The 26,210-nt window shown below is 42.0% G+C and overlaps 2 protein-coding genes across 2 annotated transcripts in view; both read left to right on the top strand.

Annotated features, from left to right (window-relative positions):
* SEPTIN11 (septin 11) overlaps positions 1–26,210 on the top strand; it is a 445,529-nt gene that overhangs the window by 99,813 nt on the left and 319,506 nt on the right. The window lies entirely within an intron of this gene.
* Positions 1–26,210, top strand: part of SHROOM3 (shroom family member 3) — a 172,706-nt gene that overhangs the window by 44,351 nt on the left and 102,145 nt on the right. The gene's annotated exons all lie outside the window — the stretch shown is intronic.

Here is a 26,210-nt window from a genome sequence, read left to right as displayed (position 1 = left end):
TCACTCAGTATAACATGGATGGTTTCTATGACCATTTTAGCTGGGGATTTTGGCATGAGGCAGGACCATTACTAAGATTGCTAGAAAGTCTCCCAGTCTCAGGTTTAAGAATGGTGAATCAAAACTAATATACATTCCTAGGAAGTTTGACCTGCAATGTCTACTTGGGGGGATTAAGCTTTCATGGAGTCACCCTGATATTATCCGTGCTACTCCTAATTATCTTCGGGCTTTCCTGGTGGCTCAGCTGGTAAAGAATCCACCTGCATTGTGGGAGACGTGGGTTCGATCCCTGGGTTGGGAAGATCCCCCGGAGAGGGGAAAGGCTACCCACTCCAGTATTCTGGCCTGGAGGATTCCATCGACTATACAGCCCATGGGGTTGCAAAGAGTTGGACACAACTGAGCAACTTTCCCTTTCACTAGTTTCTTGGCTCTGTTTCCTGTAGCAGAACCAAGTAGAACATGAGGCAATAATAATGAAAAACCAGCATTTACAGAGCATTTAGTGTGCTGCTTGAGTTTCTCAGGTGGGACATTGGTTAAGAATTCACCTGCAATACAGGAGATGCAGGAGATCCAGGTTGGATCCCTGGGTCAGGAAGATCCCCTGGAAGAGGAAATGACAACCCACCCCAGTATTCTTGCCTGGAAAAGTCCAAGGACAGAGAAGCCTGGCAGGCTATAGTCCATGGGGTCTCTTAAGAGTTGGACACAACTGAGTGACTGAACACACACACACACACACACACACACACACACACACGGAACACATGGAATGTGGTTTTAGAGCTGTAATATAACAACTCACTGAATCCTTACCTCACAAATTAGGGACTATCATAACCGCTTTCAATAAGGTCACACTGCATTCTTTAAAATCCAGATAACTAACTTATCATTGAAATCTTGCAACACAGTTTGTACTTAAGTTGGGAAATGCTTGTATTTCAGCAGAATTTCAAATTTTATAGCTCTCTTTTTCACCCAAATAACAAAAATTATATTTACATGGTAGTTTGGGTTTGGAACTCAGGCAGTCTGAAAGCTCCAGAAACCAGCTCTTCAACATCCTTTATCACAAGGCATGTGGAAAGGAGATTCCAGAAAAGAAAAGCAGATGACATTTGATAAAACCAGTGCTGGTACAAAAGTGCACAGAAGTTATAATGCATAAAACGTGGGCAAGAAATAAAAGAGTATGCTACTGCTCAAGTTAATGAATAGTCAAGGGTTTGAAAATGTCACAAAAAGAATCTTAAAGGAAGCATGAGCTATCCACTCTACTTTGGTTTTAGCGTGTGCATGTATGTGTGTGTTAACATAGTTTAGTAGATCTCTATCAAATTTACATCAACATCATTATTTCCTGCTTATATAATAACACACAGTTGTGGGTATTTTTAACTCAGAAAATAATAAAGTTGGCTTTTGATGAACAAGTGAACACTTATATATATGAAATATGGTTGGAGGTTATCTTTAATCATTTTGGAATTTGAGATTGCTTTCTCTTTTTGAAACACTGCAGAGGAGGAGCTTAGAATTTAATAAATTATAAACCTAATGAAGCTTCTAACTCCTCTAGCCAGTCATTAGCTGCCAGGAAATGATCGTTGTTACTTAATTATAAGATGAAACTAAACATTGAGAAATATTGAAAGTGATCTGATTGGCTTATAGTCCAAGAACTAATTCCACAGGTATGCCTTCTACATATCAATTAAAGCTGCATCACCCATGATAAAATGCTGCGTGCCTGTTGGCTGTGTTCTATGTTGTCATTTTCAGATTAAAACAACAACAATTCCAGTCTTGGGCACTTCCAATGACTGCTAGGCTGTTCTAATTTAGAGGATAAGGACTACTCCTGTGAGCTTATTACTCCTCATATTTTCACTTTGACCACACCTAAAATAAGAGTCTGTCTGGAAGGTAATAAAAGCAACCAATCCATCAATCATCGCATTTACTAGCTGTCAGGTCAAAAAATACCAAAAGCTTTCCAAAAGGAAAGTGTAGATGTACAACGTTTAATTTTGACTCTGAAGGGCAAGTTCATTTGTTGTTTAAAAAATACTCTGACCATTAGGAACCCAAGGGGAATCAAGTTAGTAAGTATTTAATGGACATCCTGTGTAGTTATTTTCACAGAAAGTCTAGGTAGAGACTCAAAAGCAGGCTTTTATTTCATCCCTGAAATTACTGCTAATTTAAAGTCACTTTTCCTAATCTGCCTAGCAATCCCATTTACCTATAATTTCCCTAGAATTATAGTGTTTGTATTCACTCCTGAATGGGAAAAAAGATAGTTCTATATAATATACAGTTTTATTTAAGTAACCAGTAGTTTTCACAAGAAAGAAGATAGAACAGTGCTTTTCTGAATGGGCTTCCCTTGTGGCTCAGCTGGTAAAGAATCTGCCTGCAATGCGGGAGACCTGGGTTTGATCCCTGGGTTGGGAAGGTCCCCTGGAGAAGGGAAAGGCTACCCACTCCTGTGTTCTGGCCTGGAGAATTCCATGGACTGAAGAGTCCATGGGGTCGCAAAGAGTCAGACATGACTGAGCAACTTTCACTTCATCCTGTGTCATGGAAAAATGTCCCTGGAAGGGTTGAACCCTGCACTTGCACATGCACATGATAAAGAAGGCCTCGCTGTTTTGCATGTTTGTCTAAGTCTATTGAAAACATTAAGTTTGAGGTCTCGGCCTCACCATGGTAATGTAATCAGGAATGGGACCTTGGTAGCAAAAATGAGGACAACAGAAGTATCATTATGTTTAGGGGAAGGAAACATCTGAAGAAAGAGAGACTGCTCTGAAGAACTCAGGCTCCTTCTCTCTCTCTTTTTAAAAATAATTCTTTTTTTTTATTTTTTAAATTTTGGTTTTGGGCCTTTCGTTCTCTAGTGGTGAGGAGTAGGAGCTCCTCTCTAGTTGCAGTGCATGGACTTTGCATTGCTGTGGCTTCTCTTGTTGTGGAGCATAGGCTCCAGGTGCACGGGCTTCAGTAGTTGTGGTGCATGGGCTTAGTTACCCCGAGGCATATGGACTCTATCTGGACCAGGGATCGAACTTGTGTACCCTGTGTTGGCAGGCAGATTCTTATCCTCTGGGCCACCAGGAAAGTCCTCCTTCTCTCTTTTTCTTGTGGTAAATTCAGTGTTTCCTTTCTCCTTGTGGCCTCTACAGAGGTTGATGTTAGTTTAAGAAGAAGCATAGGGCTTTAGAAGCTGATGTAACCTCACAGTCACTCACTCCACTGGCCAATGAGAGATTTGATAAAGGAGAAACAACTATGAAGGTAGAAAGTCTGCCCCAAATGATGAACCTGTGTTTTCCAGGATGATTCCAAACTTTAGAGGTTGTGGGAAGTTCTTGATTAGAAGTGAGACAAAACCCTTTCAATTGTGCCAGGGAGACACCCTCATTACGGAGCCTGGAGATCATGAATCAAAGCCAGGGACCGGAGGAACCTTGCTAAATCAGTGTGTGTTGTTGAGCCTTGAAAGGAGTATGCAAGGTTCTGGGTTCAGTGCCTCTTCTAATGCCTTTCCCCTCCCAGGTCTCCAGGTCAGGTCTGGCAGGATTTAATGACTCTGAATCTCTGCAATGAGTGGCATCTGGATAGCCCAGGGGAGCTAGGCAACACCCCCAGACCGCACTGGGATTGGAGGTTGGGTGGAGTGACTGGGACCTGGACACCTAAGAGGTTGTCTTCCTGGGAACGTCAGAGAAAGCTTTTGCCAAGCCTGTTAGGTGAGTCAACGAGAGACTTCAAGCTCTACTTTTCTCGATCCTAGTTTTTTTTTTTTTAAGACCTAGTTTTGTTTTTTTTTTTAAATAGTACTGAGTGTATAGAAACTTCAGAAATGAATTGTCTGATATCGCATGTTCTATTTACTCCTAAAAAGAGAGATTGGTTGGATGGCTGGGCCACTAGTTATATTTAGTGCTTGGATTGCTTTTATACTGTGGGCAAAAGTGTTAAAGAAATTAAAAATCCTTTTAGTCAAAATATTCTTTCAAGGGATCAAGTTAAAGGTTAATTGTCTATCATGCAATGGGACCAGGGCAGGTAGGTTCAATACTTTAAATACCATGAGTCATCCATGAAGACCATCCTATTTCATTTTCTTGAGTCTTCATCTGCAAAAGTTCAAAATTACCTTGAGGAAATAAGGTTACATGACTGAAATTTTTTTTTTAAGGAAATTTAAAAAGGTAGAAATGAAATGATCCCTGCAAATCTTCTTCCCTGCAGTCTGATTGTAGGAATGAGTCCCCATGAATCAGATCAAGACAGATGATGTATTTACTACTTCTGAAGACTTTACAGCTTTTGCCAATCCCCAAAGTGACCTAACCTCTTGAGGAGGGAGGGGTATTAGGTCATGAGTAACACAGACAACCCAGAACTCTATGAACTTAGGAACGCTTGTCTCGGTAGAAACTGGAATGGGGTTTAGGGGAAGAGAGTGAATAAGAATAAGGCAGTACCCTTGAAGCAGGGCTTCCCAGGTGGCTCAGTGGTAAAGTATCCGCCTACCAATGCAGGAGATGTGGGTTCAATCCTTGATCCGAGAAGATCACCTGGAGAAGGAAATGGCAACCCACTCCAGTATTCTTGCCTGAAAAACCCCCATGCACAGAGGAGCCTGGTGGGTTACAGTCTTTGGGAATTCAAAGAGTTGGGACACAACAGCTAAACAACAACAACCCTTGAAGCAGCCAGAAGCCAGATTTTTGAGGGAGGGGGTCTCAGAAACGTCCTTAACTTGGGTCTCAAAGAACTGCTCCCACCTTTGGCAGGAGGTTCTGGTTGTAGGGAGACATTCTAAGTAGAAGCCCATAGCCCTGTACTGAGTACCTGATCAATCCACATATAACTTCCCGGTCCCGGCTCTGGAGGGGTTTACATTTTGTTGAAAAGCCCCTGGAATCACCACGCCCCCCGAGGAAATGAATATTTCTTTTAGATGTGCTTGGGGTCTCTGGTTTGTTTCCCACCTGTTGGCCATCTCCCCTCGTCCAGATCTCCTCCTTTCTTGCCCGCAGCACAGCCTGTTACTGCAAATGGGAGCCGAGGCAAGGCGGAGGGGAGGTGCTTCTGCGTGGGGGAGTGCTGTTGTTTTTAGAACCAGTGCCAGCTGAGTGGATGGTGAGTAAGAGCCTCTTCCTCTTCCCTCTGGGCTGTCCTCCTCTCCCATCCCAATCTTGTTGCTGGCCTGTTTCGGATATGGTGCTAAGCAAGGGCGGCTGCCTGGCTCTGATGTTCCCCAGGCTTGGGACCCAAAACTCGAGAAGGCGGCAAAATCCGTAAGTGAGAGCAGTCCTCGGCCTCTGTTTCCTGTTAGCCAACTTTCCTCCATGAGGGCTTCTGGGAGAGGTGGCGAATATGAAGGCAGTAATACAACAGAAAGTACTCTTACTTCTTCCATTAGGTAAATCAAAAGTATTGCGTGGCACACAAAACCAACATGGATGTTGAATGCATCTTCCAGCAATGTGGGGGATGATTTTAGGTTAAATGGCCTTTCCTCTGGAAGAATTCTGTTTCTGAAAATTTTCTTTTCTTTTTTTTTAAATAGAAATAGCTGCTTGTTCCTTCTTATGCTTAAACATTGCAATAGAGGAACAACTACGGTTATCCATACTCTACGGGACATTGATTTTTGCCAATTGTTATTCCACTTATGAGAGCAGTATTTGTTTTAAATTTTAGCTGCTCTTTTGTGTACATCACTAACATATTTGTCTGCTGCCAGATTATTACAATCAGATAGAAAAGGGAGTTTTCTTTTAGAGGGACTTCCACATTTCATGATCAAAGAATTTGTTTTGTATACTCTGCAGGGGAAACAAAATAATTCATTGGTGTCTTTGTATGTGTGTGTGTGGTTTTTGTCTTTCTTTTTGTGGTAGCTGTAATCTGCCCAGATTCTGCATCTTTAAGCATCATGGGGGATTTCTCATTTTGTAACATGAGTTCTTTTCAAACTTGTAGTTTAATTGAATCCAGCTCTGAGTGACACTTTAGAAAATGTTCTCCCACCTCAGAAGTGCTTCTCCAGACCAGGTGCTGTTCTTGTTCACCTACTGGTGGTGTTTGATTAGCAGCCAGCTAACCCGGGTGTTCCGATTTGTGCCAAGTCCATTCTATATATGGGAGTCTGTGCTTGAGAAGACGAGTTATGCTTGTTATCCGGACGTCTTCCTTAGAAGTCACGTGCCAAAAATCACAGAAGCAGAAAAGCCAGAAACAATGTGAGACTTGGTATTGATGAACCATAAAATCAGAATTTCACCTCATGATATTGCTTTGTTCTTGGGTACATCATCCCTTCCAGCTATGAGCTCACCAACCCTTGCTAGATCCCTGGGCCAGTTGGCCTCATCACCATTCTACAGGCGGAGAATGGGAGATGCAGCCAGACAAGCCAGACTGCCCTCAAGCCAGGTGATCTAGCTAGAATCAGGAGCTAACTCCCTTGACTTCTCTCCAGCCCCCTGCTGTCTGAGACAATCGGGCTTAGAAGGGAGAGCTAGAGGCGAAGTTGAAACCACCAGTGTAGCCTGAAAGCAATCAGTATTTGAATTATCATTCAGAAGCCTGGAGAAAGAGACAGTGGAATCATAAATGGAGATTAGGAGAAGACAGTAGGGAAGAACATTAAAAATGAGGCAATTTGGGATCTAAATTCAAGAATGTAGGGGATATGCTGGAAGATCCTTTTTATGCTGGCTATGATGCCTCTGTTAACTGTGGGCTGATAACATGCTGCATACAGAAAGTACAGAATGTTCTCCAGTAGGAAATGGTAATCAAAGTAAAGCTTATGCATATTCTTAAATCATTAATTCCATAAATATTTCTTGAGTATCTTCCTTGAACCAGGAGGACTTATGTTATTCATCCTTATAGCTTCACCGCCAATCCCTTGGTAGATAAGAAGAATGAATGGATTGATGGTTAGGCAGACACACATTGTCAAGGAAATTCTATTCTGAGGATTTCCTGTCTTCTTCATTCTCTTCCTCCCTTGGGACTGCCCAGATAATCCAACAGAGGCTCTTGCCTTGCCCCTCCCAGAACCACCCACTCACAGGAAAGAGAATTCCCTTAATGAAGGCAAGTAAACATTGGTCTGAGTGCTCATAGGGAGTAAGGCCTTGATGTACTTTTACCCGGATTGAATCTGGGCAAATCATGTCAGGAAGAAGGTCACACCCTAACCGACTCAGTAGAATAATATTTGCATGTGTAGGTTTCACTTCAGCAAACCCCACAGGTGTATAATCTCTGGCTTAGACAGTCGAACAAATTTGCCTTCATGGCCTCCAGACTTCTACCACCCTTCATCCACCATCTCTCTTGAGCTTGCCGCCTAGGATCCCAGCGCGTCTCAGACCTACATAGCCAGGATCTAGAAAAGGCATACCAAGCACCATTATTTATTGAATGCCCTCAATGCATTGCCCTCAGACCAAATGCAGAATTAGATTACTGTACTTGACCAGTTGGTTCACATTTTAAAGAAACAAATAGGCAGACAGAGGTCAACTGAGTAGCAGGGAAGATGGAAATATACTCCAGGGAGAGGCTGGTACCAGAGAGGAGAAACCAGTCAGAGCCTGTCATTTTGGGACCTTAAGTAGGACAGGATCTTCATGCATTTCAGATCCAGCTCTGCGCTTTTGATCAGAGGAAGGACAAATTTGGTTGGGAGAGAGAAAGAGAAGCCACACACTGCAAGCCCTTAATGTTGATTCATTCTTTGGTGGTCGTCTCTGGCTTTGGGAATGGCGACCCATTCCAGTATTCTTTCCTGGAAAATTCCATGGACAGAGAAGCTTGGTGGGCTGCAGCCCACGGGGTTGCAGAGAGTCGGACATGACGGAGCAGCTAACACTACTACTCCAGTCTTTGGGCCCCCATTGTACCTTGCATGTGCCTCTGACAAAGCACGTGGCCTCTCATGGCCAAGTGATCATTTGTTTACTTTTTATCTTCCCTAACAGAACATGGGCTCAGTGAGGACAGGGACTTTTTGTTCTTCATCTCTCAGTTCCCAAAGTCTGATCCATAAACGCTTGTTGAATTTACATATGATACCTGCCTCATTGACTGTAATTGAGTTTCCAGTGAGAACGTGGACCAGGATGTCAGATGCCTAGGACTTCAAGATAGAGGTAACCGTGGATGTGAGAGGCCAGCTTTCTTGAATCTAGTATTATTGGCTGGAATCTTGAGCTGAGGTGGTTAAGAGGTGAAGGAGTGAACAATGGCCTGTGGCAAAGGCTCAGAATCAGGGGTGCTCTTATGGTTCTCTGGGAACAGTGTGGCTGAAGCAGAGGGTTTGTGTTAGAATGCTGTGTCACAGATAAGAAAGGTACGATGTGAGGTGGAGAGATAAATTAGGAATTTGGAATTAACACTTGGAATTTGGATACACACTAACATCTACAAAATAGGTAAACAGCAAGGATCAACTGTATAACACAGGAAATTATACCCATATCTTATAATGACCTATAATGTAAAAGAATCTGAAAAAGAAAAGAAATAAATATATATGTGTAAGGTAGGATGAAGCCAGTGTATGAAGGAACAGATGAAGGTGTTTGACATTTAAGCTTTTAACAGTGGGAAGCTACTGAAGCCATTTAAGCCAAACCGTAAGAGATAGCAGGAAAGCTCAAAAGAGCTGAATCCATCTGTTCCAGGAAAGACATGTTGGGGTAAGAAGCCTACATAGGAAGATAACAGCAAGATTCTATGAATTAAGTGATAAAATCCCAGTCTTACAGAGGCACCACTGGGGATGAGTATCAGGATTCTGGGAGGTTTGCTCTTCTGCTCGAGATAAAGGTATCATTGTAATCCATAATTTTCTCTAAATGAGGAAGAAAATAATGACAGCCAAACTCTTTATTTAGTGCTTCCTAGCGCATCTCAATTCATACCTACAGTACCGCATTGAGATACTACAGTTGGCCCATTTCACAGGTCAAGTTACTGAGGCACAGTGATTAAGGAACTTGCCCAAGGTCATATGCTTACTAAGAAGAGAGCCAGGATTCAAACGAGGATAGAAGGCAGCACAGCTCACAGTGTTAACCACAAATACCTACTTAACAGGCTCAGGGGTGGACTCATGGTATGATGAAAGGTTCTAAAATGCATGTGTGTTGTCATTTTGAAAGAATAGAGAAGCATTTCCTGTACTTGTTTATCTCATTATAATTACCTGTTCCAGTGTAAGGTGATCAGTGTACTGTACAATATAAAATCTGTAATAGGATAGTATGCCTTTTCTTTTTAAACATTGATTTTCCTAATTTAAAAATACATAATGTTCTTTATAAACAGATATAGCAGATAACAGATAAAGAGTGAATGTCCCATGTAATCCTGAATTGCTCCCCAAATCATCATCCATTGTTGGGTGGAAATTCCTCCAGTTCTTCTCTTGTATAGAAGCTGATGAGTTACCATTATGTATGTTAATACTAATCCTTTTTTCCAATAGATGATCACACTGTTTTCTAACATGCATTTTCATTTAATAATTTTGGACACCTCTCCATGTCAGAAAATACAGTTTCATCTTATTTTCCTTTAAAAGTTGTATAGGATTCACTTTCCCTCTCAGCATGCCCCAGTCTGGGTTCATGTTATTTTCCAATCAGCAGAGCCACAGGTCTGATGTGACCTAGATTCTTAGCTCAATGCCGCTATTGTTCTTTGTGTCTTGGACAGGACTCAAGGAGAGGCAAGTTCAGGAGGGACTCAGTTTTCTGTTTCTGTGAACGTAACAGGAGCTATCATTTATCTAGGACTCAGGGAGAGTGAGCCACTATTCCTAGTCCCATTTTATAGATGAGGAAGCTGAGGCCTGGAGAGGCTAAGCAATTTACTTGCTCAAGATTAGAAACCAGAAAGTCAGAACTTGAACCCTGGCTCTTTAAGTGTATTTTAGCAACACACCATCTCTTTATCTCTTTTACAGGTCTTTTACCTAAATGGATTAATATGAAGTGGCCTCTGTAGCCTCATGTGGAGGTCTATTGTGGAGTAAGAGTTAGTTTATGATGCACTTCACAAATACCTGTGAGGTGGTGGCTCAGATGGTAAAGCATGTACCTGCAATACAGAAGGCCTGGGTTTGATCCCTGGGTTGGGAATATCCCCTGGAGATGGGAAATGACTACCCCACTCCAGTATTCTTGCCTGGAGAATCCCATGGACAGAGGAGCCTGGCAGGCCACAGCCCATGGGGTTGCAGAAGGTGGGACACGACTGAATGACTAACACTTCACAAATGCCAGCACGAAGAGGGAGTTGTTGAAGAAACACCTCCCTCCCTGCTGTTTCTCTCTTCATCCCCTCCCTGTAGGTCACTAGGTGGTCTGGGTTTGACCCACTGCCTCTCAACAGTCAGATGATGCTTCTCAGGGCTCAAGCCTCATTTAGTTGCTGATGGAGGCCCCGAGGGAAGAGCTGCTGAATGCTCTTCCGAGGAGTGGAGGAACCTTCTCCACATCCCAGCTGAGTGACATGATGGCTGCATAAAGCCTGCATCCCTCTTCCCAACAGAACCCACCCAGACATTTCAGAAGAGCCAATTGAAGTAGATGAGTGTAGATAAACAGTCTCGGTGGAGCATCCTTAAGAGGACTTTGTTGATTTGCTTTGTCTTGTCTAAGTCAAGTACGGGCTTCCCAGGTTGCGCTAGTGATAAAGAACCCACCTACCAATGCAGGAGACATAAGAGATGGGAGTTCAGTCCCTGGGTAGGGAAGATCCCCTGGAGTAGGACATGGCAACCCACTCCAGTATTCTTGCCTGGAGATTCCAAGGGACAGAGGAGCCTGGTGGGCTATGATCCATAGAGTTGCACAGAGTCGGACTTGACTGAAGCAACTTAGCACCCACGCACATATCAAGTAGACTGGTTTAACAGACAATCTATTTTAATGGAATAAAATAACTCTTCAGCTTTGTGGTAGGAAAGACTACACAGGATAAATCCTACATCCTGGATCCCTGAAACCGTTAGTATTTGAATTATTTGGCTGTACCTAATTTTGTTGCATCAAGTAATCTTCCCCAAGGCAGGCGTTTTCATAGCACTTGAGGGTTAGAAGGAAACTGAAAATTCAGGTGGTTCAGTTTCTTGTCTCATGCATTTTACAACAGCTCACTAGAGTGGTATGCCAGCCTCTACTTGAACACCATCTGGGAAAGTGAACCCCTAAGTACCAAAGCACATGATTTTATTTTTGGGCCACTTCAAATTACAGTGGTATTCTTCTTTATATGAATTCTATCATAACTTCAGTCCTTTCATCCTTCTTGAACCAAATAGAAGATATTGAATGGTTTTTCCATTTCACCATCTTCTGACCTTTTGAGGACAGTTAATATTTTTCTGCCAAATCTTTTCTAGGTTAGTTAGTTTTTAATTCCTTCCCCTGTTACTTCCATGTCATGATCTAGAGATCTGGGCTCTTAAGGTCTCTCTTCCTCAATTGCGTTCCAAAATGTCCATGTCAGTCTCTTTTGTGGGTGAATGTAACAGAACACAGTGCTTCCGCGAAAACTAGATGAAGACGGTTTTTTATCTTGTTCTTGATGGTCTCCTTCTATTAGGTTCATTCAACTTAGAATTTCACCCAACTCTTCAAAAGAAGGGGAAACTAAGGAACTTTATCCTGAAAAGTTTGTTTTAAAAAAAATCACTTTTTCAATTTATTTTTTTTAATAATATAGAAAAAAGAAACCTGTGGACCTAGATTTTTAGATGTATTGTAGGTATATTGTGTATTGTATCATCCTTCTAATGTACTACTTTTCCATAATATGTACCAATGATCCTTCTGTAAGGTAGAAATTGTGTGGAAATAATAATGCTTAACTTTTCATAAGTGTCTGAGTAATGACTCCTGAGGTACCAAATATTGAGGCTTCTTAAGAGTGTCTTGATAGTTAAAGAGATGAAATATTGTAGGGTATTTCTTTACGTCGGTGAGTCTTTGAAGTGGAAGCCTAGCCCCTTAAAGACTAGGATTTTTTTCAGCAGCTCTCCCCCTCCCTTCCTTACTTCTGCCCTGATGGAGTCAAGTTTCTGAATTCTTTCAGATCCTTGAAAGGTTTACTGCCTCCTCCTCCACTGCAGGATTTAGGTACCCACTCTAGATCCAGATTAGCTTTTGTAACACTAGAAGAAAGTAAAGTAATCAGGGAGGCTTCCCTCAAAAACTTTCTTTGATGGTAAACTGTGTCCATGTATATGTAAGGTTTGATTACACTTTAGACTTTGGAGAAATTACTGCTAGAATATACAAGACAACATGTGGTAGGGAGTCCCTGAAGGTGGAGAGTACATCAGATGCCCTTTTATTAGGAGAATATATCAGGCGTCCTTGTATCATTTTCTAAAAAGTGTATGATTGGAGTGTCTGTATAGGGGAGTGTCACTGAAAGTTATTACATATAAGGAAACCACTGTCCAAATTAACACTGCCCCTTCGCCACTGGCTAAACTAAAAAAGGAGAACAAAATCTTAAAGACAAATGAATTTTAAATGAAGGCAAAAAAATAAATAAATAAATAAAGGCCAATTAATTGTAGCAGGGAATGTGCTGAAATGAGAGTGGGTATATGTAATTATGTGGAAGATTACATTGAAAATGTTTAGGAGGTAATCACATGCCACCTAGACATTTGCTGGAGGGTGAATCCACCCTCTGCAACCATCCCTTTCTGATCTCAGAGACCCTCATTGACTCTGTAAAATGTATGATATGGCTTCCTTTCCTTGAAACGGTGACCTTTTCCAGGCCAATTAAAAGGTGCTGCTTTGAGGACATTGGAATCCAAGCTCAAAGGGATAAAAGGAAATTGAAACTTCTATTAAGATGAGCTAATGATGCCTGGAGCAGTTGGGATTAAAAAAGAACAAAGTCAATTTTAAAAAGATCCCCAAATCAAAGAGCTGCTTCTCTCATCAAATACCAAGAGAAAGCAAAATTATTTTTAATGAAAACTAGGGCAATGGAAATCAGCCTTTTGCCCAGATCCTGGGGCTTCAATCAAAACCAGTGAGAAGTTTTGAGAAAAATCCTTTGAACTTCTTGGGAAAAATGTATTACATAAATATAAGATAATATCATGAAAGATAAACTAACTTTTCTTGCAAATTAGATAAAATGATCCATAAATATATTAAAAAAAAAAAAAGTAGTGTACATATAAGATTAATTGACAATTGATTCCTCATCTGACATAAAATAAATCCTGAGTTAAAAGTGAGCATTTTAAAAAATTTAAATATAATAGACATATAACACTATATTAGTTTTAGGTGTACAACATAATGATTTGATATATGTATATTTTATGAAATGATCACAATAAGTTTAGCTGACATTCATCACCACACATTGATATAATTCTTTTCTTGTGATGAGAACTTTTAAGTTTAATTTTTCTCTTAGCAACTTTCCAATACACAATACAGTATTGTTAACTATGTCACTATGCAGCATATCACATCTCCAGCACTTAATTATTTTATATTTTAAATTTTGTACCTTTTGACTACTTTCACCCATTTTGCTCATCCCAGATCCCCTATTCCCTGTGTATAGCAATCACCAATTTGTTCTCTGTATCTATGAGGTTTCTTTTTTTAAGATTTCACATATACATGAGATTATATAATTATATAGTATTTGTTTTTCTCTGTCTTACTTCTTTCGTTTGGCATAATTCCCTCAAAGTTCATCCATGTTGTCACAAAAGGCAGGTTTTCCTTCTTTTTTTCTGGCTGAGTGATATTCCATTGTGTGTATGTGCACAACTTCTTAATCCATTCATCCTAGATTGTTTTCCTCCTTTTACTCTTGTAAATAATGCTACAATGAACATGGAAATGCAGGTATCTTTTCAAATTGGTGCCTTCATCTCTTTCAGATAAACACCTAGAATTGCTGCATCCTATGGTAGCTCTATTTAAAATTTTTAAGGGACCCCCACACTGTTACTCTAACAGGTGTGAAGAGATCTCACTGTGGTTCTGATTTGTACTTTCCTGATAATTAGTGATACTGAGCACTGCTTCATGTACCATTGGCAATCTGTATGTCTTTAGAAAAATGTCTGTTCAGTTTCTCTGCCCATGTTAAAAAAAATATTTATTTATGTATTTGGCTGGGCTGGGTCTTAGTTGCTACATGCAGGATCCTCCATCTTCACTGTGGCATGTGGGATCTTTAGCTGTGGCATGTGGGAACTTCTACGCTGACCAGAGATCAAACCTGGGCCCCCTACATTGGAAGCATGGAAACTTAGCCACTGGACAACCAGGGAAGACCCTCTGCCCATTTTTTAACTGGATTGTTTGGGACTTTTACTATTGAGTTGTATGATTTCTTCATATATTTTGGATATTAACCACTTATCCGATATCTGATTTGCAAATATTTTCTCCCATTTCATAGGCTGTCATTTAATTTTGTTGGTGGCTTCCTTTGCTGCATAGATTTTTAGTGTGATGTAGTTCTGCTTGTTTTTTTCTGCTTTGGGTGTCAAATCTAAAAATCATTGCCAAGACTGATGTGAAGGAGCTTACCCCTATGTTTTCTTCTCAGAGTTTTATGATTTCAGGTCTTATGTTCAAGTCTTTAGTCCATTTTGAGTTGATTTTTGTGTACCGTGTAAGATAACTGGCCCAGTTTTATTCTTTTGCATGTGCCTGTCCAGTTTTCTCAATATCATTTATGGAAGAGATTTTCCTTTTGCATTGTATATTCATGGCTCTTTGTCACAAATTAATTGACCATATATGTGTGGGTTTATTTCTGAGCTTTCTATTTTGTTCCTTTGTGTGTCTGTTTTTATGGCAATATCATGCTGTTTTGATTATAGTTTATGCTATGGTAATAGCTTTGTAGTATAGTTTAAAATCATGAAGTGTGATGCCTCCAGCTTGTCCTTCTCAAGATTGCTTTGTCTATTTGGGATCTTTTGTGGTTCCATACAATTTTAGGATTATTTGTTCTATTTCTATGAAAAATACCAATTGAATTTTGATAGGGATTGCATTGAATCTATCAGTGGCTTTAGGTAATATGGACATTTTACAATGTTAATTTTATTAATTTTTCTAGTACATGAGTACAGAATATCTTACAATTTATTTATGTCTTCTATAATTTCTTTCATCAGTGACTATACAGTTTTCAGTGTATGTGTCTTTCACCTCCTTGGTTAAATTTATTGCTAGATACTTTATTCTTCTTGATGCAACTGTAAGTGGGATTATTTTCTTAATTTCTAAAATCTAGTATTTTGATGACTTCTGATGTACACAATAATAGTCATTAGGTGATTGCTGTGGATGGTAATTATTGCAACCCTGGTAGGTTGTTCACTTCTTAATACAGTTCATAATAACCATCTGTATTAGTCTGCTCAGTCTGCCGTAACAGAATACCATAGCCTGCATGGCTTGAACAATAGAATCTTATTTTCTCACAGTTATGGAAGCTGAAAAGTCCAAGATCAAGATCAAGGTTTCAGCAAGTCTTGGCTTCTTGTGAGAGCTTTCTTCCTGGTTTGTAGATGGCCACCTTCTGTATCTCCACGTGGCCTTTCCTGGGTACATGCAAAAGTGTAGCAGAAAGAGAAAGGAGAAATGAGCTCTTTGGTTCTCTTGTTATTTTTGTTGTTGTTATTCAGTGACTAAGTCACATCCGACTCTTTGTGACCCCATGGACTGCAGTGCGACAGATTTCCCTGTGTCTTCCCTCGGTGTCTCTTATAAGGACACTAATCCTTTTAAATTAGGGCCTCAGCCTTATGACCTTGTTTAACCTTACTTTCTCAGAGACTGTTATCTCCAAGTACAACCATATTGGGGTTAGGGTTTCAACATGAATTTGGCAAGGGACACAAACATTCAGTCTTTGACATCACATAATAAGTAAGGAAATGGCAACCCACTCCAGTATTCGTGCCTGGAGAATCCCATGGACAGAGGAGCCTGGCAGGCTACAGTCTGTGGGGTCGCAAGAGTCATGTGTGACTTAGTGATGAAACTACTATTACTAATAAGTAAGCGGTTAGGGAACTGTTGAGCTGGAAAAGGCTTCCCACCACACTTGCACATCAGTGGGTAATACCTTTGCCACTTTGAGGATAGTTGGATGGGTAGCTCACAAGCCATCCAGAAACCTATCAGCAGGCTGGTGCTGCATTTTCTGTTTAAATTTTAAATGAGCTAATTGTCCAAGCTAAGGAATACCACATCCTCAGCTTAACCAACAGAAGCCTCTTCATTGCACATTTACTTGAACTCCCTTAAGGTAATGTTTAATGGTACTGTAGCCAAGGGGAAATTTTCCACCACACCACATCATTTTAGGATGTTGGTTATCTATCCAGCAAATCAGGTCCTTGGCAAGGGAAACTTTGCAGAGTCCAGATTCACCTCCCCTGAACTTGTACCGGGGTATGATTTTAATGGTGGAGAAAACCATCATTTCAGAATTTAAAGGGTTTTCAAGAATAAAGCGAGCCATTCCTGCTTATATTAGGACTCAAAGCTACTTTATTGGAAGTTAGGGTTTCACCATGTGATTTGTGTTGGCAGAAGGGGATGCCTCATCTCAGCTTGGAAATTCTAGGCTGAGTTGAGTGTTAAATTTAATTACCAAAAAGATGGACCCCGTTGCTTCTATGCCAGTGTGTATTAAGGCAAACATATCCAGCATTGGGAGTCAGTTTTAGCAGTTTAATAATTTGAATAGATAAAGAAAAAAGGGGAGTTGGTAAGACAAGAAAAATGGCTCGTCTCAAAAGCAAAAAGACATCTGGACTGATAAGAGGACAGCTGAAAGAGGAGCTGAAGATAACCATGAGAAACTGGTCATAAATTTACCTCAGGGTTCGGACAGGGGGTCATGCAGCTGAATTGTAAGCAGGGGTCACTCTGGTGAATTGAGAACTTACATCCTGGTTTTGCTACCTCTAGGCAGCCTCCTTCAACGTGCACCTCATCTCCAAACTCTCAGTAGTGAAATGCACGTGGATGAAAAGAATTGCCCAAGATGAATAAGTAATTCTAGTATATGTGTCATTGATGGGATGCCGTACCCTGAGAAGTGGGTCATCCTGTGTCCCATGTCACAGGCTACTGCCTCACCTGTGCTGTGTCAGATGGCTAATAAAAAAACTCACCCGACAGCTTAAAGTTTTCATTGTTGCAGTTCCCTTGCAATCCCAGGGAGGCCAGGCCTTATTGGAGAGCATGTTCAAGTTATGAGTTCATGCAAGATGTGAAATACTTTTGAGTGTGTGTGTATTTCAACAACACCATAGCTGGTGAACTAACAGATTTACCCACATGGTCCAGGCATTCTAGCTGGTTGTTCAGGGTTGCAGGCCTGGAGCAGGTGGGTTGTGTATGTGTGTGTTAGGAGAGAGAGGGCCTTGTGTCATATTCCACTGGACTTTGCCTTATGTAAAGTGTGTTTGTAAAAGTAGAGTGGAACTCCCTCAGGTCTGATGCTGTGAAGTGAGTGAATATCACGCAGAACTGCTCAATAAACTAAAAATGGCATACTGTCCAATTATATGATGCATGTATGTCATGATTATCATTCCTGCCACTTGTGCCTGCATCAGGAATCCTGTATTGAGATCTTCCACGTTCCAGATCCTGTTCTAGATCAGGATTTTTCGATTTTGGCTCTTATCAATATTAACAATTGGGGCTGGATAATTCTCCATTGTGGGTTGTGTGGTAGGGCTGTCCTAGGCACTGTTAGGCAGCATCCGTGGCCTCTATCCACTGGATGCTAGAAGCACATTCCCTCTCCCCGCCACCCCCTGCCCCCCGCCCCCATCCTTGTGATAGCCTGAAGGTTTCCAGGCACTGAAAAATGTCCCCCTGGGAGCAAAATTACCCCTAGTTGAGACCCAGTGTCTCAGACATAGGGCATATTTGAGATGGGGCATGGTGTACACAAAAAGCATGACCTGGCGTCACGCTGTTGTTTTCACTCCTGCATTCACTTTGTTTCCTGAGCCCTGGCTGTGTGCCAGGAACAGTGCCAGGTGATGGGGATAGAAGGGCGAAGAAGACATGCTTTTTGTCCTTATGGAGAAGAGTCTAGTAAGGGAGAAATACTAATAAATAAATAAATTGCCAAACAGATGCAGTGAAATAGACACGTACAGGAGCTGCAAACACGTGATAATGGTCAGGGGAAAGAGCCCCTGATCCAGCTTGGGAGGTATGCTAAGAAAGCAGAAGCATCAGAGAAGGCTTTCCTGAGTTGCCTAAACTGAGCTGAGTCTTAAAAGAGGAACAGAGGTGTAATTCAGTGTTGCAACACTGAAGCATAAACAAGATACAGAGATGAAAAGCAGCCTAGAGAGTGTGTGTGTATTGGGCAGGGGATGCTAAATCCGGGGTAGACAGACAGGAAACCTTGTTTGCCAGTCTAAGAGCTTCTGCTTTTTGCTGGGCCTTCCTGGTGGCTCAGATGCTAACGAGTCTGCTTGCAATGCAGGAAACCCAGGTTTGATCCTTGGGTCAGGAAGATCCCTTGAGGAAGGGAATGGCAACTTACTCCAGTATTCTTGCCTGGAAAATTTCATGGTCAGAAAGGTGGAGAGCCATTGATGGGCTGTTAGTGAGGCAGTAGCATGCTTTTGTTTAAACTGATTGCTGTGGTCAATATGCAGAGAATGGATTTAAGGGGCACACGAGTGAAAGCAGGGAGACCAATTTAGAACACCAAGGGATAATGAGGGCTGGAACTAGGGCCATGGAAGGAGGGGATGGGTCTGATAAATCTTCCAGAGATAAGATCGCATGACTTGGTGACTCTTCAGGTGTGAGAGTAGAGAAAGAGGGAGCAAGTCGGGATGACTGCCAGTCACATTTGTTCTAAGGTGCCACTCTCAGGGTCTAGCGTGTAGAAAATAACCGAGTGAAGGTAACCATTGTCATATGCTATCGTATCAACAGCTTCTTATCTCCATTTTGCAGATGAGAAAATTGAAACCCAGAGGAGGAAAGTGGTTAACCCCAAGTCACACAGCTCGTGACCTGAGCTCTGTTTGGCTGTCTTAACTTCTGCCTTGTCCTGCTGTGTGGCTTTGGCTAAGTGTGGGTTAAACTGGTGAAAATGGCTTTAGTCAGAAAGAAGTGAACTCTGTTACCATTGGTTTTTATGCTTAGTGGGTGCTTAAGTGAAGTCGCTCAGTCGTGTCTGACTCTTTGCAACCCCATGAACTGTAGCCTAATAGGCTTCTCTGTCCATGGGATTTTCCAGGCAAGAATACTGGAGTGGGTTGCCATTTCCTTCTCCAGGTAGTGGGTGCTTAGTACTAACTAAATAGAGGAGTGACTGATGTCATTGAAAATTAAACCAATGTCTGTGTATCACTTTCGTGCTTTCCAAATTGTTTAAGGGAAAAAGAAACAGCCTACTGGGTATTACATGCAAGTGGCACCCACCTAAGTGCAGCTTTAATCTCAGATTCCTGGCACCTACAAGTGAAGTCTTGGGGCCCATAGTCCATTGTCAGTCTCTTCAGACTCATGGCCAGGGACATGAGTATAACTCATACTTGTTAAATGATTTGATAGTTTATATATATAATAAATTTATAATTATAAATGTGTAATCATTAAATATATAAATTAAATCACTAAATACACTTGATCTTAGCCAAAAGACCGAGAAGCGATAAATCACTAAATATATAATAGTATAATATAGTGTGTGTATACACACACACACACACACACACATATATATATATATATATTCTGGGTCAATAAGAGGATCTCCCATCATTTCTATCTGAAAATATTAAATGTGCCCAAGACCAAGAATGACTATTGGCCAGGAAATGGGGGTGATTGTTACTGGGCTAAATATTGAGTGGTATGTCTTTAAGATAAACACAAAGAAATTCCCGTGTCACTTCTCTCCAGGATTGCTCCCTTAACCTTTCCTTCTCCAAATCTAGACTTCAAGACTCCTAGAAGAACCAAGACACAAGTATAGGATTAGTTGCCCAATTTACTTATATTTTAAGAAAGTGTCCCTAAAGGCCAGTTAAGCCTGTCTGACAGCAGTGACAGGTCTCATCATCAGAAAACCCAAGAATGATTATAGCCTATGACCTGTGACAGCTCTAAAGACATTAAGAACTGCCAGGAAATGCCACTGGGATTTCTGTCTCGGGTCATTGGAAAACAAGGGGCTTTCATTATACGGGTTGAGGATTCCTTCCAAAATATTTATGCCAGGCCATTGATATGATGAGATGTCTCACTCTAAGTATCAGCATATGTATTTTAAAAATAATTTTGCGCATTGTTTAATTGTGAAAGGCAGTCATGTGGAATGGAAGAAACCCAATATTTGAAGTCCAAGGACTTGGTTTGATTCATTTTTTCAGCTTTTCCCCTGATAGGTAGATGACAGATACATTCATCCAAAGGCCCTACTCTGTTCAAAGCTATTTGCCTTAACTTGAATGTTTCGCCTTAACCCAAATGTACCTGCTCATTGCTAGCTCTAAAAATTAAAAGTGGAATAATAATTACCATCTCTTTTGGCATTCTGACCCCAATTTCTGTATGTGCGTGTGTGTGTGGTAGGGATTTCTCCACCCCAAGAAGCAATTCCTTGTCACCAGCAGGAAGTCTGAGAATTCAACTCAGTTCTGACACTACACAGAGATGGCATCAGATTTTGTAGGTTAAGGGTTCATTCCCACACAAACACACACACTTCAGAACTAGATGCAGCCCAGGTTGTTACCTGTGCTTCTGACCTATACACTACAAATTGGAGGTTGTAGTGATGGCTTCCCACTCAGAATGACAGTCACAAGTCCAGGCTGTTACCTGTGTGTTAGCCTCTCAGACATGTTCGACTCTGCGACCCCAAGGACTGTAGCCTGCCAGGCTCCTCTGTCCCTGGGATTTTCCAGCAAGAATACTGGAAAGGGTTGCCATTCCCTTCCCCAGGGGATCTTCCCAACCCAGGAGTTCAACCGGGGTCTCCTGCATTGCCCCCAGACCCCTCTTTGGGTTCAGTGAATTTGCTAGAGTGGCTCACAGAACTCAGAAAAACATTTCACTTGTTAGATTACTGGTTTATTGTCAAAGACTGTAACTCAGGACAGCCGGATGGAAGAAACACACAGGGCGAGCTACAGGGAGAGGGTTTGTGCTTCCATCCTCTCTCCAGGCGCTCCACCCTCCCCAAGGCCCATGTGTTCCCCAGCCTGGAAACTCTCTGAAACCTCCCCGCCCCCCACCCCCCCCACACACATACACACGTATCCTTTTTTATGGAAGCTTTATTGCATAGGCCCAATTGACTAAACCACTGGCCATTGGTGATTGAAGTCAACCTCCAGGCCCTCTGGGTCTAGGCGTGGGACTGAAAGTTACAACCCGCTCATCACAAGGTTGTCTGCATTGGCAACCAGACCTCGTTAACCTAATAAGAGACACCTGTAAGCTCCTATCACTTAGGAAATTCCAAGAGTTTAGGAGCTGTGAGCCAGGAACTGCAAGTGAAGATCTGAATGATCGAATATATGTATAAATCACAACATCTGACCATCCACTTAAAGTACTTTCCCTTTGGTTCAAGGTGCTCTCTGCTCTGTTAAAGTAACCAAGCAGTGAGTGCACTGCTGTTTGCTGTCCCTCGTCCCATCAGGGTTGAGATTCTGTTTCCATGGTGCAACAGTGACATCCATTGGCCTATTGCACTAATTATAGAGGAAGCCTGTTTCTCAGCTCTGTAACTATTGGGTTTCCTGATACACGCAAACACAGAGAACAGACTGTCGCCAAGCCTGACCAGTAAGTCAAGACAGAGTCACACCTGGTCCCCTGCAGACTGTACTGGTTTCAGGACCCTTTCCAAGGACTTGTGGTCACATGGGGCAGTCCTGGAATTGGTCCTATTTTTGTAGAGTTCAGTACATTCGTGGGGTTGTTGGGAAACCATTGGTTTGCGATTCAGATATCTCCCTTCACCTCTGAACCTTTTCTACATGAAGTGAAGCTGATAACCTGTTTTGCAGTGACCAAGGGCTTTTCCGCACTCTTGATAATCTATCCCCACAGTCACACAGCAGTTGTAAAAATTAGGAGAGTGCACATTACATGTGCTTGGCACTCACCAGACTGTGAAGGAGGGGAGCTGGCCACCCAAATGCCAGGTGTTCAAACCCCAAGCGTTGGTGATTTGTGTTCCCTGCCCTAATTGGAATTCACCAGGTTTTTCAGAAACTCTTGCCTCATTTCTGAAAGAACATTGGGTGGGGGGAGGGTCTAAAGATAGAAAAGCCAAGGAAAGGTTATGTGGCTGGATTTGAGATTGAGCCATGAATGTGTGTCTTCATGTAGAAAAAGAAAAACCGGGGCTGTTTTTTCATCTCCATAGAGAATATAACAGGAAATAGCAAGACTAAAAATACTTCCATCAACTATGTGTCAGATACTCTGTTAGGTATTAAGAATAAAGGATAAAGAAGACAAACCACTGCATTCACCCAAAGACCTCATTTTCAAGTGAGGGACACAAGCTGGGAACAATGAATTCTAACTGTGTGGTAAGAGTTTAGTAAGCGTTCCTGCAGCAACCCCTTCTAAACCGTGTGTGTGTGTGTGTGTGTGTGTGTGTGTGTGTGCACGCACGCGTGTGTGCACACATACATGCACACATAAATGGTAGGATCCAAGTAATGGCCAATGTTGGCACCTTTGGATGGAAAAATGAGTGAATATTCTCAGCTCCACTCAAAGCCAAAATATCAAATACTGTTTAGTATCAAAATCAATCAGGTTGCAAAACTGATGAGTCAGATACCTAACACTTACATAAAAGAACAAAACCTGTGGATTCAGCGTCACTTTGCATCATTTCCTGGTAAAACTTTTTTAAGAAATAATTAGGGCATTGTAACAGTGTGTGCATTCTCAGTCGCTTTAGTCATTTTTTACTCTTTGCGACCCTCTGGGCTGTAGCCCACCAGGCTCCTCTGTCCATGGAATTCCCCAGGCAAGAATACTGGAGTGGGTTGCCATGCCCTCCTCCAGGGGATTTTCCTGACCCCAGGATTGAACCCATACCTCTTGGGTCTCCTGCATTGGCAGGCAGATTCTTTACCAGTAACGCCACCTGGGAAGTCCTGGTAGCCAAACCCATTATTGACTCACCAGTAAAGTTTTTCCAAATCATTGTTATGATTAAACAAACGAAAGACTCACCTAAGAAAGAATATCATCGAGATTCCATTCTTCCTTCTCTAGTTGACTACCTGAACGTTTGATTCCAGTGCCTGCTCTTACTAACTGGTCTCATTTTAACTCTCGTTGTAAATTCTCAAGGCCCATCCTTTAGCTCACCTCTCCTCTCCCTAGCACAGCTTCCCCATGTGACCTTATTGACTTCCCCTCTGGAGAGGGCTGAGTACCAATCACTTCCCACATACCCATGGAACTTGTTAAGGACAGAGTCCAACAGATCGAAGACACCTTGGCAATCAAGTGGCTCTACTACTTTACACTCCCTCCTCCACACACACACACACACACACACATATGCATACACACACACCACTGTATAACCATTAGAGCCCCTTAGAAAAAATGCAGCCCACATTTTAAAACACAGTTTCTCATGTTGATCATTTTGGTTTAAACCCATGTCAGTCAAACTGAGAAAATTTTAGCCTACAATTGTTGGCTCTGTTTAAAGTCCCTTCCCAAGTACCAAAGTGTAAGCCTGCAGAATCCAGTGACATTTCTATGAGCTTTGAGAAGCCTCTCCACCAACTTAGAAAAGATGAGTTTACACGGATACAGAGAACAAACTAGCAGTTACCGGTGAGGACGGGGGAGGGAGGAAGGGCCGTATAGAAGTAGGGGATTAAGAAGTAGAAACAATTAAGTATAAAATAAGCTGTATGGATATATTGTACAACATGGGGAATATAGCCAATATTTTATAATAACTATAAGAGGATGGCCTTTAAACCTTGTTCCCTTGTTACTTATACAGTATTATATTGATACATCAACTCCACTTCAATAAAAAGAAGGCCTGTAGCAGCCCATCACAATGTATTGTGTGTTCCCCAGTGTGTTAACACTAAAGAGACCAGGAATGCAGGTGTGCATCTATATCCCCGGAGGCCTTTGAGGTCAGTGTGCTGGGTGTCACATGGAGGCCACCCCTGTGGGTTGCTGACCCGTGACTGTCAGATCTGAGAGCCTGAAGCTCCATCTCCCTCTTACGGGAGTCTCAGGGCTCTTCCCACTTGTCCCTTAGCCCTCAGCTCCCTTCAAAGGCCTTCCTGCTTGGGTCACTGCAGCCCCATTGGCATCTTTGCTGTTCGTGTATGTTTAGTCGCTCAGTCGTGTCCAGCTCTTTGCAACCCCTACAGACTGCAGCCCGCCAGGCTCCTCTGGTCCATGCAGATTCTCCAGGCAAGAATACTGGGGTGTGTTGCCATGTTGTCCTCCAGGGGATCTTCCCAACCAGGGATTGAACCAACGTCTCCTGCATTGCGAGTGGATTCTTTACCATCTGAGCGACCAGGGAAGCCCATTTTAGCATTTTGGACCTGGGCATAAAATAAACTTATAGTAGGTTTTTACAGGACAATTTGAGTCTCTGGAGTGGTTTCAGGTCCTCAGGAGACCTGGTGTGCTGTGGTCTGTGGGGTCACAAAGAGTTGGACACGATTGAGCAACTGAACTGAACTGAACTGAAGATAGTCCTCACTGCCCAACAGTTTTTCATCCAGCTGCTCAGAGGGCCATATGCCCTCACCTCTGGATTAATTCTTCCCCCCTGTGCTTTTAAATGGATACACCTAGTGTTAGTTGCTCAGTCATGTCCAACTCTTTGCTACCCCATGGACTGTAGCCCTCCAGGTTCCTCTGTTCATGGGATTCTCCAGGCAAGAATGCTGGAGCCGGTAGCCATTCCCTCCTCCAGCGGAACCTGGGTCTCAGGCATTACAGGCAGATTCTTTACCATCTGATCCACCAATTAACACCTTAGTAATAACCAGTCTGTAACACTACAGGTTTGAATTTTTTAAAATTTATTTTTCAATATATTTTTATTGAGATATCATTTACAAGCTGAAAGGTATGCTTCAGTGTTACAGTTCCATTTTCAGAGTCCTGATAAATGTATATACCTATGTAGTCTACGCCTCTGTTAAGACAGACCATTTTCATCACCCCCATAAACTCCAGGCCCCATCCCAGTCCATCCCCCACCCCCAAGCATCCAGTATTCTGATTTATTTCACCAGAGATTAGATTTGCCTCTTCTAAAGCTTACACATGAAATAACACAGTATGTACTCTTCTGTACGGTATTTTTTTTGCTCAACATAATGTTTTTAAACTTCATCCATGGTGTTGTCTGTGTTCATTGTTTATCCATCCTCCTGTTGATGGACATTTGGGCTGTATCCAGTGTGGGGTTATTATGAATAAAGCTACTGTGGATACTAGTGTTCAAGCCCTTTTGTAGCCATATGTTCTCATCCTCTTAGATGAGATGCTGGATCATAGGGTAGATGTATGTTTGCCTAATAAGAAACTTTCATACTATTTTCCAAAGTCGTGGCATCATCCTACAATACAGTTCCAGTAGCTTCACAACCTTCTTGACATTTGTTGCTGGCAACACATGTGTTAGTTTTCTATTGCTGTGTAATAAATTACTGCAAACATGGCGTCTTAGAGCAGCACGAATATATTGCCTCATAGTTCTACAGGTCAGGAGTCCTGTATGACTCAGTTGAGTTCTATGCTGATGGTCTTAAGGTTGAAATGAAGTATCACCCCGGCTGGGTTCTTATCTGGAGGCTCTTGGAAAAATCCACTTTCAGACTCATTCAGATGGTTGGTTCAATTCAGTTCCTGGGTTTCCTCCCTGGCTGTCATTTAGAGCAGTTCTCTGCTCCTAGGGTGTGCCTGCTCAGTCGCTCAGCTGGGTCTGACTTTTTACAACTCCATGGACTGTAGCTTTCCAGTCTCCTCTGTCCAATGAATCATCCAGGCAAGAATACTGGAGTAGGTTGCCATTTCCTACTCTAGGAGATCTTCCTGACCCAGGGATCGAAC

This window comes from Muntiacus reevesi, chromosome 22, assembly GCF_963930625.1.
Source record: "Muntiacus reevesi chromosome 22, mMunRee1.1, whole genome shotgun sequence".
Taxonomy (NCBI): domain Eukaryota; kingdom Metazoa; phylum Chordata; class Mammalia; order Artiodactyla; family Cervidae; genus Muntiacus; species Muntiacus reevesi.
Note: the sequence above shows the minus strand (reverse complement) of the source record. Positions and strands in the feature narration are given on the sequence as shown.